The 13647-nt window shown below is 47.0% G+C and overlaps 1 protein-coding gene across 21 annotated transcripts in view; it reads left to right on the top strand.

Annotated features, from left to right (window-relative positions):
- DHRSX (dehydrogenase/reductase X-linked) overlaps positions 1-13647 on the top strand; it is a 321810-nt gene that overhangs the window by 174536 nt on the left and 133627 nt on the right. The window lies entirely within an intron of this gene.

Below are 13647 nucleotides of genomic sequence, written 5' to 3'. Positions count from 1 at the left end.
CCATCCCTGTGAAGTCGTCCGCCTGCACATACATCATGGTTCAGATTCATTCTCAGGGTCAAGGACACTTGGGTTCTTTCCGGTTCTTTCCTGTTACCGCAGCTTTGCCGTGAAGGGTCCTCCACGGATCGCCCCATCTCACTTTCTCTAGGGAATATCACAGGCAGTGACATTTTAAGGCTAGAAGGTTCTCACATGTTTCCGTTTCCTGGGAATTCCATTTGGTTTTCCCAGTGCACAGTCCAGGTACTGAGAATTCCCAGTGGTTTACATCTTCATCATGTGCGTTAAGTGCTGGATTTTTCAGTCTTTGCCAGCTTGGGTCCACTGCCGAGTTCTTCAGTCCTGGAGCAGGAAATGGCATTTGCTGTGTTTTAATTTGCATTTGCATTTTCCGCAGTATCCTTGTGGTTGAACGGTATCCGTGGGATTATTTGGCATCTGGACGCTGGCTTCTGGGAAATGCCTTTTCCCCGTTTTTCTAGGGGGTGTTTAGCCTTTGTGTTTTGGATTCATCTCTGTTCTTTATTCTGGCTGTTGATTTGTATCGGTTATGTATGTTGCCGATACATTTTCCTTTGTATTTTCTGCTTCAAGAACATACAAGAAAGTAATATTGTATGGTTATAACCAAAGATATTGGAACATAGGAGAAAAATATTTTGAAAATGGAGAAACAAAAAATAGATACATGTATATCTGTATGTCTGCACACACGTACATATACATGCATGCCTATATATGGAGTGTGTGGCATAAATCATTTGTGGAATGCATATTGATTTATAACTTCCTAGATGCACAGTTATATGGAAGATTATTTATTCAAGGGACATGATTCCTTCCCAAGTAATTTTGATATATTAAGAAATACTGGGCTTCCCTGGTGGCGCAGTGGTTCAGAATCTGCCTGCCAATGCAGTGGACACGGGTTCGAGCCCTGGTCCGGGAAGATCCCACAGGCCGCGGAGCAACTAAGCCCGTGCACCACAACTACTGAGCCTGTGCTCTAGAGCCCGTGAGCCACAACTACTGAGCCCGCGTGCCATAGCCACTGAAGCCCATGCGCCTAGAGCCCGTGCTCCACAACAAGAGAGGCCACTGCAATGAGAAGCCCGTGTACCGCAAAGAAGAGCAGCCCCCGCTCGCCGCAACTAGAGGAAGCCCGCGTGCAGCGACAAAGACTCAACGCAGCCAAAAATGAATGAATGAATGAATGAATTTATAAAGAAAAAGAAATACTGAGTTCCAAAATTTCTATCCCATTATCAGAAGAATCCCATCATAACGGCCTCACTGATAACCGTGTTCAGTATGCGCTGAGCCTGTACTGACTGTGGTGATGGCTTTGTGATTCATTGTATGTGGGAACACGGAAATATAATTTCAAAATACAGGAAAACAACGTTAAAGAAAATACATGTCTGTTTCATTTTAAAAAAACAACAAAAAAAGAATAGAAAAAACGTGATTTTACCAACTCCATCCCTGACATCTTCTACTTTCTAATAGATTTTCAGTCTCAATTGTTTTTTTAGCCAGATGCTTATTTAATCTGCATATATGGATCAAACTGTCTCCTTTGACTGTGTGCTGCTTTTGAAAATGTCCCCATCTACTCTCTAGGCAATTAAATAGTAGCTCATGTATAATTTGTCCTGGTAGCTAATTTGTTATTTTGAAGGGAAAACGTCTAATGTTTCTCTCTGAAGAATACTTATACCTATTATCATTTGTATATTATACTTTATCATATGCTATGTTGTATATCATTCCTATCTTACTTTTTTCTTTTAGAAATTTATATATTTATTTTTGGCTGCGTTGGGTCTCTGTTGCTGCGCGTGGGCTTTCTCTTAGTTGCGGCAAGCGGGGGCTGCTCTTCGTTGTGGTACCGGGCTTCTCATTGCGGTGGTTTCTCTTGTTGCAGAGCTCGGGCTCTAGGCACACGGGCTTCAGTAGTTGTGGCGCACGGGCTCAGTAGTTGCGGCGCACGGGCTTAGTTGCTCCACGGCATGTGGGATCTTCCCGGACCAGGGCTCGAACCCGTGTCCCCTGCATTGGCAGGCAGATTCATAACCACTGCGCCACCAGGGAAGTCCTCCTATCTTACTTTTTAAAAAATAAAGTATCAGTTTAATTTTATAAAAACCTGACCTGCGGGGCACAGGGTTAGGCAACTGTGGGTTGGCTGCATGGTTTTGAGAATAAAGTTTTATTGGCACACGTGGCTGCTTTCATGTTACAGAGGCAGAGTTGAGTAGTTACAACAGAAATGGGAAAGCCCACAGAAGTCACAAGTATTTCTTACCTGGCCGTTTGCAGACAAAGCTGGCTGGCTCTGACCTAGAGAGAGGACTGCATTTTAGTTTCCTTTCCTCCCTGTTGTGGGTAGTGTGGATCAGTACATTCCCTAGAAGGGGTGGTCTTTATTTCTCGAATGATTCTGACCGTCGTGGAGCCTTATTCTGTGGGATTCTGTTCCCCAACGACTTCACTGAGCACTTGCTTATTGATATTTATCCTGGAGCTGGAGATCCCCTTTCTGTGCTGTTTTTTGACAAGTGTGGATGGTAAAGTTTTGATGCTTTGTTTAAAAAAAAAAAAAAAAAAAGAAAAGAGAGAATTAAGAAGCTTTCTAGTTCCTGCCCTTTGGCTTCACAATATAATTGTCATGAGAAGGGGAACGATTCCCTTTGAAAACTCTCAGGGTTTGGGAGTTTTCAGAAAAGGAATTCTAAGTCAGCTTTCAAAATGCCTTCCATGCTTATTGCTTGGTCGAGGGTTTCTTCCTCTTCTGTGGTTAGTTCTGGCAGCGTCCTCCAATCGATAGAATCGTCTGTTTCCAGTGTTAGACTTGATGTGTTTTTACTAAATCTCTCTCCTCCAGCTCAGGAATGCTCCTGCTTCCAGTTGAATGAAGTCAGCTGCTCCCCTGGGCTCCGTTTAGACCTTCATTAACTCTTTTCAGTTTGCTTTTTGTCAGCTCACCTTTTAGTCTCTCAATTCTCAAGCAAAGGATTTTCAGATTTTTCAAATTTTAAGTTCTTTCGCTAGCAAAACATCCACACTTAGACATACTCCCTATTCCACCAGGACTCCCTCTACATCCCGAGATACTCCCTATTCCTCCAGGACTCCCTCTACATCCCGAGATACTCCCTATTCCTCCAGGACTCCCTCTACATCCCGAGATACTCCCTATTCCTCCAGGACTCCCTCTGCATCCCGAGATACTCCCTATTCCTCCAGGACTCCCTCTGCATCCCGAGATACTCCCTATTCCTCCAGGACTCCCTCTACATCCCGAGATACTCCCTATGTGGTGTTCTTTCTTCGTGGTCCAACATTGAGGTGAAACTTTCACCTACGAATCATTTTCTAAAGATCTTTTGATCATCACATGCACATTTGGATTTAAAATGTGCAACCACAGGGCACTGAGTAATGGTGCTTTTATATATAAGAGAGGAAGTTATGGAAACTGTAGAATTACATAGTGGAAGCCTATTTGTTACCATGGTAATAAAGCAAAAGTGATGTGAGTTGTAAAAAGAAAAAAGTTGTAGGACAGTGACGGGCTCTGATGTCACCTTTATAATGATGACTGTATGTCATCATTATACATATTATTTCGTTACACGTACGTGTGCGTGCATATGCATTGTGTGAAGTCTTCAAGGATGTGCCCTCAGTCCCTGGGGGGCCGGGGTGGGGGGAGTCTAGAGGATTTATGTGTCTTTATGTCCCTTTATGTCATTTAATGGCATTCTTTTCTATCACGCCGAAACCTCTATTCTACACCTTATCAAAAACCGTGGACTTGATTCCAAATTCAGAGCCGGTCCCCTGGGTAAACCAGTTAGTACCTTGAAAGAACCCAGCGGGTTGATAATTCATAAAGATAAGAGGCTTAATTGGTTCTTTCTACAAGCAAATCAAGACCATTCCATTTGTCTGTGTGGTAGGGTCAGGGAAGGTCTTCAGAGGGAGTGAGTGCCCTTCAGGCATCTAGGAAGCAGTTAGTAGCGTCATAAATCAAATCTAGCTCCGATACAGAAAACCTGCATCTCCCAGAGGCCGTCGGGCCCTTGCATTTGGGGGGTGTCATCCTGGCTGCCTCCCCCCACCCCCTCAAGGTCAACGCGTACCACAAAAAAGCATGATTTTCGATGCTGACTACATCTGGTCCCGTGGTCGGGGCTGCTGTCCAATAAGCCCTTTGAAATTCCCTTTATCAGGTCTCCAATTACAAACGATCACGTCTCCCCTGTGGAGTGTGCCCTTGTCAGAATAACATATATGGCCGGCCGTGGTTGGTTCCCTTCACCATGCATCTAAATCTGTCCAATGAAGACAGGAGATCAGAAAGTCTGGTTCTCGGATGGATGCGCTCAGCGGCTGAGAGGCCTGATTCAGCACCTCAGGGACACACATCCAGGGAGCCTTCTCTCTCACCTCTGCGTCCTGAGCTGCTCCGTTGTTGGGGACCAAGCATCCAAGTGCAATCACGCTGTCCCAGCAGCTTAAGACATGTAACAGCCCCCAGTTGACATTCCATCATGTCATAGGGACCCGCCATCCATGACTCCAGGCTCCTTGGAGGTCAGCCTCTCGCCGGAGATGCTGGGTGACCCAGGGGAAGCCCAAGGTCATCAGAGCGGTCCTCATAAGAGAGGTTAGGGGGCTGAGGGTCAGAGAGGGAGAAGTGACGGCAGAAGCAGAGGTCATGGCTTCCTGGTTTTGAAGGTGGAACAGAGGACCACGGGCCAGGGGATGCAGTGGCCTCTCAGAGCTGAAAGAGGCAAGGAAACAGACTCTCCCCACGACACCTCCAGAAGGAATACAGCGCTGCCCACACCTGGATTTTCGCCCAGATTCACTGTGTGCTTCTGACCTCTTAGAATTTGAAGAAGATGATACCTGTGTGCTGTTCTGAGCCACCGATTTTGTGATAATTCACAAGAGCCCCCAGAGGAAATTCATACGCTCTCCTCTCTCCTTAGATCTCAAGTGTCCAGACCATCACCTTGTGGCTTTTTAAGCTCATTGGCTTCAGATCCTGCCGTTCTGGGGCACGTTGATAAGACTCACCTCTCAGGTGGGTGCCTGCATCACCTACTTGTGCCGGGTGCTGCCCCGGACACCACGAGGGAATCCTTCTTGAAGCATCAGCCCCTCCCATCCTGACGCTGCCTTTGACACACGTCTTAGAAATACCCGGATGGCGCCCACGACATGCTGGATGTCGCACAGCACTTCGTAAACATCGGCGTATTTAATCTGTATTCCAAGACCATGGGGCGGGCACGAATACTGCCCCCAGTTTACCGAGGGGAACGTGGAGGGATTTTTTTTTTGACATTAGAAACGATTCGGTTTTATGAATGAACATATATTAAAATTCACAGTTTATAGTATAGTCTAAATAAAATCTTTCAAAAATCCACTGTAGGATCCTTGATCGAAGCAAAGGTGACAAGCATTGAAGAAACATCCTTCTCCTTCCGATACCGTGATCTGAGGATGGTGCATGTCACGTGCCAGGCATGATGGAGTGTGTTTCCTGGGTGCCGTGTGCTGGGAAATGTATATCGGGTTCTGAATAGACAGCAAGTTGCTCTAAGTGCTCCCTCTGGGATAAATAACACCTCCCATTTTCTATACACCTTAGGAAAAAAAAAAAAAGGTCAGATCACCTCAGATGGGATTCCCTAGGAGGCATGGAGCAGGGAGTTAGGGTGTGATGCCCTTCAGAATCGTGACATCTCTCTGCACAGAGCTGTGAAGACAGTTAATAGGGCATCGGGAGGTATGTCCCAACATTGTCCCAGGCAGTGGGTACTACTGCTTCCTCAGTAATCTTCATGAGTGCTGAAAGGAGGAGGACGGTGTCAGTGATCTGCCCTTGCAGTGCACGCAGGACACAAAAGGTGCAGCCCTTGGAGGGGGTTGAAGGCCGGGCTAAGGTCCAAGGAGCCTGAACCAGGCTGGGACCATCAGTGATGCAGAAATAGCTCAAGATGAGGGTGGCCATACTGTCATTTCTCCCTTGTCTGCTGGGTCCCTCATCAGAACCTCAGATCCCCACAAATGGTGTGAGCTACCCCCATCTCCATTCTCCCTAGGACAACTGGTCCCAGCCCCAATGAGTGTCTTAGACGTTGGGTCTGGACCTCCTCCCAGGACGCCCGATAACGGATGTCAATAGTGGTGTTATTACAGATGGCCAGTAGGCACACACGAAAAGATGCTCAACATCACTAATTATTAGAGAAATGCAAATCGAAACTACAATGAGGTATCACCTCACACTGGTCAGAACGGCCATCGTTAAAAAGTCTACAAATAACTAATGCTGGAGAGGGTGTGGAGAAAAGGGAGCCCTCCTACGCTGTTGGGGGGAATGTAAGTTGGTGCAGCCACTATGGAAAATAGTATGGAGGTTCCTTAAAAAAGTAAAAATAGAACTGCCATATGATCCAGCAATCCCACTCCTGGACATATATCCAGACAAAACTCTAATTCAAAAAGATACGTGCACCCCAGTGTTCATAGCAGCACTGTTTACAATAGCCAAGACATGGAAACAACCTAAGTGTCCATCAACAGAGGAATGGGTAAAGAAGATGTGGTACATATATACAATGGAATACTTCTCAGCCATAAAAAAGAACAGAATAATGCCACTTGCAGCAACATGGATGGACCTGGAGATGATCCTACTAAGTGAAGTAAGTCACACAGAGAAAGACAGATACCATGTTATCTCACTTACATGTGGAATCTAAAATATGGCACAAATGAACTTATCTACCAAACAGAAACAGACTCACAGACATAGAGAACACAGTTGTGGTTGCCAAGGGGGAGGGGAGATGGGGGAGGGATGGAGTGGGAGTTTGGGATTAGCAGATACAGACTATTATATATAGAATGGATAAACAACAAGGTCCTACTGTAGAGCACAGGGAACTCTATTCTCTATCCTGTGATAAACCATCATGGAAAAGAATATGAAAAAAGAAAGTGTCTCTGTGTGTACAACTGAGTCTCTTTGCTGTGCAGCAGAAATTAGCACAACATTGTAAATCAACTATACTTCAAAAAACACCCCCCAGAACAGTGATGTTGTAGGATCAGATGCATCCAGCCTACAGAGCAGCCCGTGGACTGGAGGGCATGGTGGGATGGACCTGGGGTCTGGTTAGAGGCCGGTGCAGAGGGGCAGAAGGAGTTCGTTTGGAAAATGATTCTAGAGACCAAGTCACGCAGTCTTGACTGCTTGCCCGTGGAAAGTGAACCAAGAAAGACTCGGGTCATTTGGGATTTCTGACTCAGGGAAGTCGGGGTGCATGGTGGTGGCTGTCCAGGAAACGGGGGAACTGGCAGGTGGGGATGGAAGGATGATTGACCCTGAGGTGTGTCTGTAGGGTCTCTACCTCTGGATGCCAGCTGCGCTGCTCTGAGCGTCTGTGTGCAGAGGTGCAGATGGAATTCGTGGTTGCAAACATGCAGGCAGGAAGGGAGGTGACCCACGAGGCCGTGGGTCTGGGTGACGCACCCATCATGACTGATGAGGAAGGTGGGGAGGGTTGGAGTCTCTGGAAGAAGCAAGACCTGGCCATTCCGTGCAGCACCTCCCCTCCGTCCCCTCTGCCCCTCATTTTCGTAATTTGTTAATTCTGGATAATACCATCTCCTGAGACTGTTGTGAGCATTGCTGACATAATACATGGGAAGGCATTTGCCACACTGTAAAGCCCTGGATAACTAGTTATAAGGCATTCGTGTTGCCCTCTCACCGCACACAGCTCGCGGCTCTGTTATGCAGTGTGAACTCCACCCTCTGCTCTCTTTCCTTTGCTTTATTTTATTTTATTTATTTAGTTTTTGTGCGCTTGTACCCAGCCCTCGACCCATCACCTCTGCTGGTTTTCCGCTCCAGGGGCGCGGGGGCTCTTATCTAAATGATCTCTCTTGGCTTTTTGGCTTCATGCAGAGAAAAACCTCAGCTGTAAATACGCGGTGCTCTCCCCAGCCCTGTGCCCCGGCCCCCCCGGCGTGCGTCTGTCCTTCAGGGATTCCGAAGCCTCTGATAAAAGCCACCATGTTTCCTACCGGGGTTTGGCTTCACATTTGAGACATCTCTGCTTTCTTACAAGTCTCCAAGAGGATCTTAGGGTTTTTTTTTTTTTTAAGCTGCAGGTAAAATGGGAGATGTTATTTATCCCAGGGGGACCACTGTTTAGAGCATCTTGTTATCTATTCAGAATCGGACTCTCACTTCCCAGCCCATGGCACCCAGGAAACACACTTCATCATGCTTGGAAGAGCTCCTATCAATGACAAGTGAACAGGGACAGATAATCCAGTTGTACTGGGAGCTGCAGCAGGTGTACCTGGGAGGTACAGCCTTCATTTTAAAAATTGTAGGAGGTACCGTCCTCAGATCACGGTATCATCAGAACAAGGATGTTTCCTGAATGCTTGTCATCTTTATTTTGATCAAGGATCCTACAGCGGATTTTTGAAATGCATTATTTAGACTATGAACTGTGAATTTAATATGTGTTCATTCATAAAACTGAATCGTTTTTAATACGTTAAAAAAATCCCTGCATGTCCTCCTCTGTAAATTAGAGGGTGTATTTGTGTGCACGCCGTGGTGTTGGAATACAGATTAAATGTGCCAACATTTACAAAGTGTTTTCCAATATCCAGCACGGCCTCGGTGCCACGTGGATGTTTCTGAGACGTGTTTCGAAGGCATCATTAGGAATGGGGGTGGGGGGATGCTTCGGAAGGATTCCCTCGTGGTGTTCAGGGCAGCGCCTGGCACACGTAGGTGCTGCAGGAGTTTCTGCTGCTCCCACCGAAGCTGCTTGGACCAGTACCATGACCTCTTTTGTCTGCTGGGTTCTAGCTCAGAAGGATTTGGGGAAAGGTGTGCTGGTTATTTCCTCTTCATGCTTTTTGGATAACCTGAAGATATCCTCATTTAAATACAGAGTTGGGACATGTAGTCATCAGCTCAGGCTGCCCCAGTAGAACACTGCAGACTGGGCAGCTTCAACAACAGACATTTGTTTCTCCAGGTTTCGGAGGCTGGGAGTCTGAGATTACGGTGTGGACAGATTAGTCCCTGGCGAGGCTGTCTTCCTGGCTTACAGATGCCGCCTTCTTGCCGTGTCCTCACGTGGTGGAGAGGGAGCTCTGGGGCATCTTCCTCTCTTTTAAGGACACTAATCCCATCCTGGGGGCCCCACCCTCATGACCTCATCTAACCCTAATCCCCTCCCAAAGGCTCCATCTCCTAATAGCACCCTGTCGGGGATCAGAGCTTCAGTGTATGAACTCGGGGGTCACGCACATTCCGTCCATAGCAGGACGTATGCATTCACTGGACACCTGTTTAAGAAGCATCTCCCACCCGCCATGGACGTTGCTGGTCTCAGGTCCACATGGCAGAACCTGAGCATCGGGGGCCAGACACCCACACAAACACCTGGCATCTGGGTGAGGAAGCTGAGGCTAACGGAGAGTGGGTGGCTTCAGCAAGGTCTCCTGGGTCATGAGAGGTGATGCAGAAATTGAACCCTGGTCCTGGGACCCGCAATTCTTTGGTGCCACTCCCTCCTCCAGAGGATGTAGCTAAATGTCCCAAAGTTAAAGTTGGGCGTGGGAGGGAGTGTGTGTTGTACATGTGACCGAGTGTATGTGTGTGCCCGCTTATACACACGTGTGCTTCTCAGCGTCTACCAGACGTCCTTCCTTGCCCTCAGGCACGATGTGTCATCACCCTGATGGGTGAGGGTTAGGACGGTGACATCGGATGTCGGGAAGAAGAAATGCATAAAGCCGTCCATTTCGTGAGCTGTCAAAACATTTAGGAATTAAAAAGTACAAATGAAATCTCATTTCTTCTATCTTTGTCATCTGCCCAGGGCTTGGAAATGTTCTGCAAATGCTCGGGGGTGGCTCTTTTTAGCCCAGCATCTATCATGTATTTAAGTGGGATAAGAGGATGAGATTAATTCTCCGTGAGATGCGTGAGCACGAAGAACAGCTCTTTTTTTTTTTTCCTGTCCTTTTCTATGTCAGAGAACTACCTGGCTGGGCAGGGCCACCCTGGGTGAGTGTGTGTACATGCATGTAAGTGTATTTGTGTGCATGGGTGTATGTGTGAATATGTGCATGAGGGTATGTGTGTGTATGGGTGTAAATGTGTGAGTGCGTGTGACTGTGTGTGCACGGGGGTATATGTCTGTGCTTTGAAGTCCCTTTCCTTCAGAAACTGGATGATCAACAGATTGCCATTGCAATCCCGTCTCCTGACAGTAGCTGAATTTTGGGCACAGTGCTGTGTCCTTTGGGCATCCCAAGCTCGTGTCCAGCACACCACAGGCAGTATCTTCTAAAACTGCCCTCCTTGTATTTTAGTTGGACATGCTGATCACAAGCACTGTTACCCAGACAAGAGGACTTTCAACCTGTGGGGGAAATGGACCCCCAGATAAGGCCCGCTGGAGGACCCAAAAGAAGCAGCCTCTAAAGAGAGGGCTGGACACATCCTAGGGAAATCCCAGGAGTGGGGGAGCCTTCGGCTGCAACAAAGCAGGTGTTTCTGATGAAGGTGACTCACTCTGGGGGTGAAACACGGCAGGGGGTTTCTGAATCCTCGGCCTGGAGAACGGTTGACTTACGAAACAAGCTCGTCCCAGGAGCTGATTGAAGGATCTGTTTGCCAAGGAGGTGTAAATCCATCCTAACAAGAACGTCTCAGACACCACTAAAGGGAAAACCAGTTCCTCTGTCTTGTAATAACGTATAATGGAAAATCATCTGGAAAATGTGTGTGTGGGACCCTCCCAGCTCTCACCCTGCGGCCCACGCTCTTCTTGTGGCTGTGCCCGATCTGGATTTTATCACAAAAGTGGAATCACAAGGAGATGCCGTCTTGGATTCTGTGAGTCGTTCTTGGAAATCCTCAACCCTGCGGGGGTCCTGGGTACCCCAGTACCTATAGTCAGTGGGTCCGGAGTGCAGGAGGACCCCAGAGACGTGTGGTGAGCGCAGTTAAGGAGAACCGAGGCCATAAACATGCAGAGACTTTGCCACCTCTGGGTGGACAGCACCAGAATCGAATCACAGGACGCCCAGTTGAGGTGGAAACAGAACACTGGTCACAGCCACTGCCCCAGGAAGACAGGTAAATCCAACATCCATTCCCAGAAAACAGACTCAGGGCACGTGCGACATGCAGGCAGTGTCTCCTATTTAAAATGAGTAAATCCTTTTTTTTTTGGAGGATTTTTTGTTTAATCCATCTGAAAAGAATGGCATATACAGAAAAACAGATGTGAGAAAGCATCGGATCAACACCGACGAATTGACAAGGATGAGACTTGGGGCTGGTGGAATAGGTGACCTAAGCGTTTCTAAAAGTTGGAAACTGCAACTAAAATAAGATGAAAAAACCCCTATCAACACTTGGGGAAAAAAAACCCAAAACACTTAGGAGCCTTCACAAGACTGCGTGTCAAATCAATATGCTTTATACTTTATAACTGACACATAACATTGTATAACTTTATCTCCGTAAAAAAGTAGTAGAATCCTGTCTAAAGGAGCTCGTTGCTCCAGTGAAATGAATGTTTTTTCCTGAAGAGGCATGACCCCTGACCCCTCCTGACCCCATGGCCACCCCTTCCCACCCCGTCCCAGCACATGAGAACACAGGCTTTCCAATAATGCGTGTTCCCCTCTGCGGACTTTCTTGCAAACCTTCAAGCTCCTCCTGGGAGACGCCCATATGTTTCAGATTGTCTTCGTCAACTTGTGTCTTGACCGTAGGGTCCCAGGATCTTGCTTCCTTGAGTATGGGACCTGGTAACATCAAAGGAACAGTCAACCTGGCTGCCCTCAGCAGTTTCCCATCTTTGCCATGTCTGGTGTTTTTGGCAGGTGGGTACACAGCCCTCTTGGGAGATCACACGGGGAGGTGTTGGTCTTCCAGACAGTACCTTCAAAGTCACAGCTTCTCTGCCTGTCAGATGGCTCCGTGGAGTAGAGGAAGCTTTGCCCTGCACTTCTCTTTTTAACCTTCTCCAGCCCGATGATAAGTGCCGGGGGACATTTGTCATCACGACTTCCGAGGTAGCCCTTTTGAGCACGTCTGAATCCAGAAAAATGTGACCGTGGGGTTGTTTCCTGGCCTGGGTGTGTACCTGAGGGTCCTACAATGGTACACTCTTAGAGGCACGCGAGAAGGACCAGGGCTAGGCGTGTTGAGCGGGTTTTCGAAAGTGTGTTACATGCGATGAGCTCCTGAAAAGTCATTGTCACGACAGTAAGATGAGGGAGTTCTGTAGGTTTCTGGATATTGAATCGTAGCCCCAGAGCCCCTCACTTACCACAAGGTCTAATCCCTTGAACTTCTCTGCCTGGTTCTTTTAATCCACCGGTTCTTTTTTTTTTTTTTTGCAGTTTTTAAAAAATTATAGTTGATTTACAATGTTTTAGGTGTACAGAAAAGTGATTCAGCTTTATATATATATATATGTATATTCTTTTTCTGATTCTTTTCCGTTACAGGTTCTTACAAGATTTTGAATATAGTTCCCTGTGCTGTACAGTAGGACCTTTACATATAATAGTGTGTGTCTGTTAGTCCCAAACTCCTAATTTATCCCTGCCCCCGTTTCCCCTTTGGTATCTGTAGCTCTGTTTTCTGTTTGTGAATCTGTTTGTGTTTCATAAATAAGTTCTTTTGTGTTACTTTTTAGACTCTGCATGTAAGTGATGTCATATGGTATTTGTCTTTGACTTACTTCACTTAGTACGATAATCTCTAGGTCCATCCATGTTGCTGCAAATGGCATTATGTCATTCTTTTCCATGGCTGAGTAATACTCTATAACACACGCGCGCACACACACACACACACACACACACACACACACACACACACACACAGAGTTTTATATATATACACTCCACCACCCCACGTCTTCTTCTAATCCACTGACCATGCCCAGGGACCAGCTCCCAACCCAAAACAAAGGGTGTCTGGCGTTCAAACCTTCCTCCTTCCCTCCTACTGCCCGAGGTCCACTTTTCTCAATCTCTTCTCAGCCTTTCAAGCTTTTTCTTGAACTTCCAGTTCTCCTGCTGTAACTCTCCTCACTGCATGGAAACCGAGAACCTTTCTGCTGTCTCGACGTTTCCACCTCAAATTGCTAAATGTCGTGCGTTCAACACAGAGGCGGGACAGTCATCTGCTCTGAGCCAACGAGTAAGCATTTCAGCTTCATCAGGCGTTGGCCATACCGCAGAAATGAACACCATGTTGTAAACAACTCTACTTCAATAAAAATAAACTTTTTAAAAGAGAGTTGGAGACCTGAGTATTTACACTGGGGTCTTCATATGCATCTATTGAAAGGGATTAACCCAGTGTGGAAGTACAACCCACTTGGGTGCACCTTCCTACACCCATGGAGGCTGGGCTGCCCCACCCTGTCCGGCCGGCTTTGTGTCTGAGTCCATGGAAGAAGGTCGGAGGTGCTGTGTCTCACCCACAGTGTCTGTGAGCATGGAGACCCCCGTGTCTCTGCTCTGAAAATTGACTTCTGTTCTTCTTTC

This window comes from Phocoena sinus, chromosome X, assembly GCF_008692025.1.
Source record: "Phocoena sinus isolate mPhoSin1 chromosome X, mPhoSin1.pri, whole genome shotgun sequence".
In the NCBI taxonomy this organism is placed as follows: domain Eukaryota; kingdom Metazoa; phylum Chordata; class Mammalia; order Artiodactyla; family Phocoenidae; genus Phocoena; species Phocoena sinus.
Note: the sequence above shows the minus strand (reverse complement) of the source record. Positions and strands in the feature narration are given on the sequence as shown.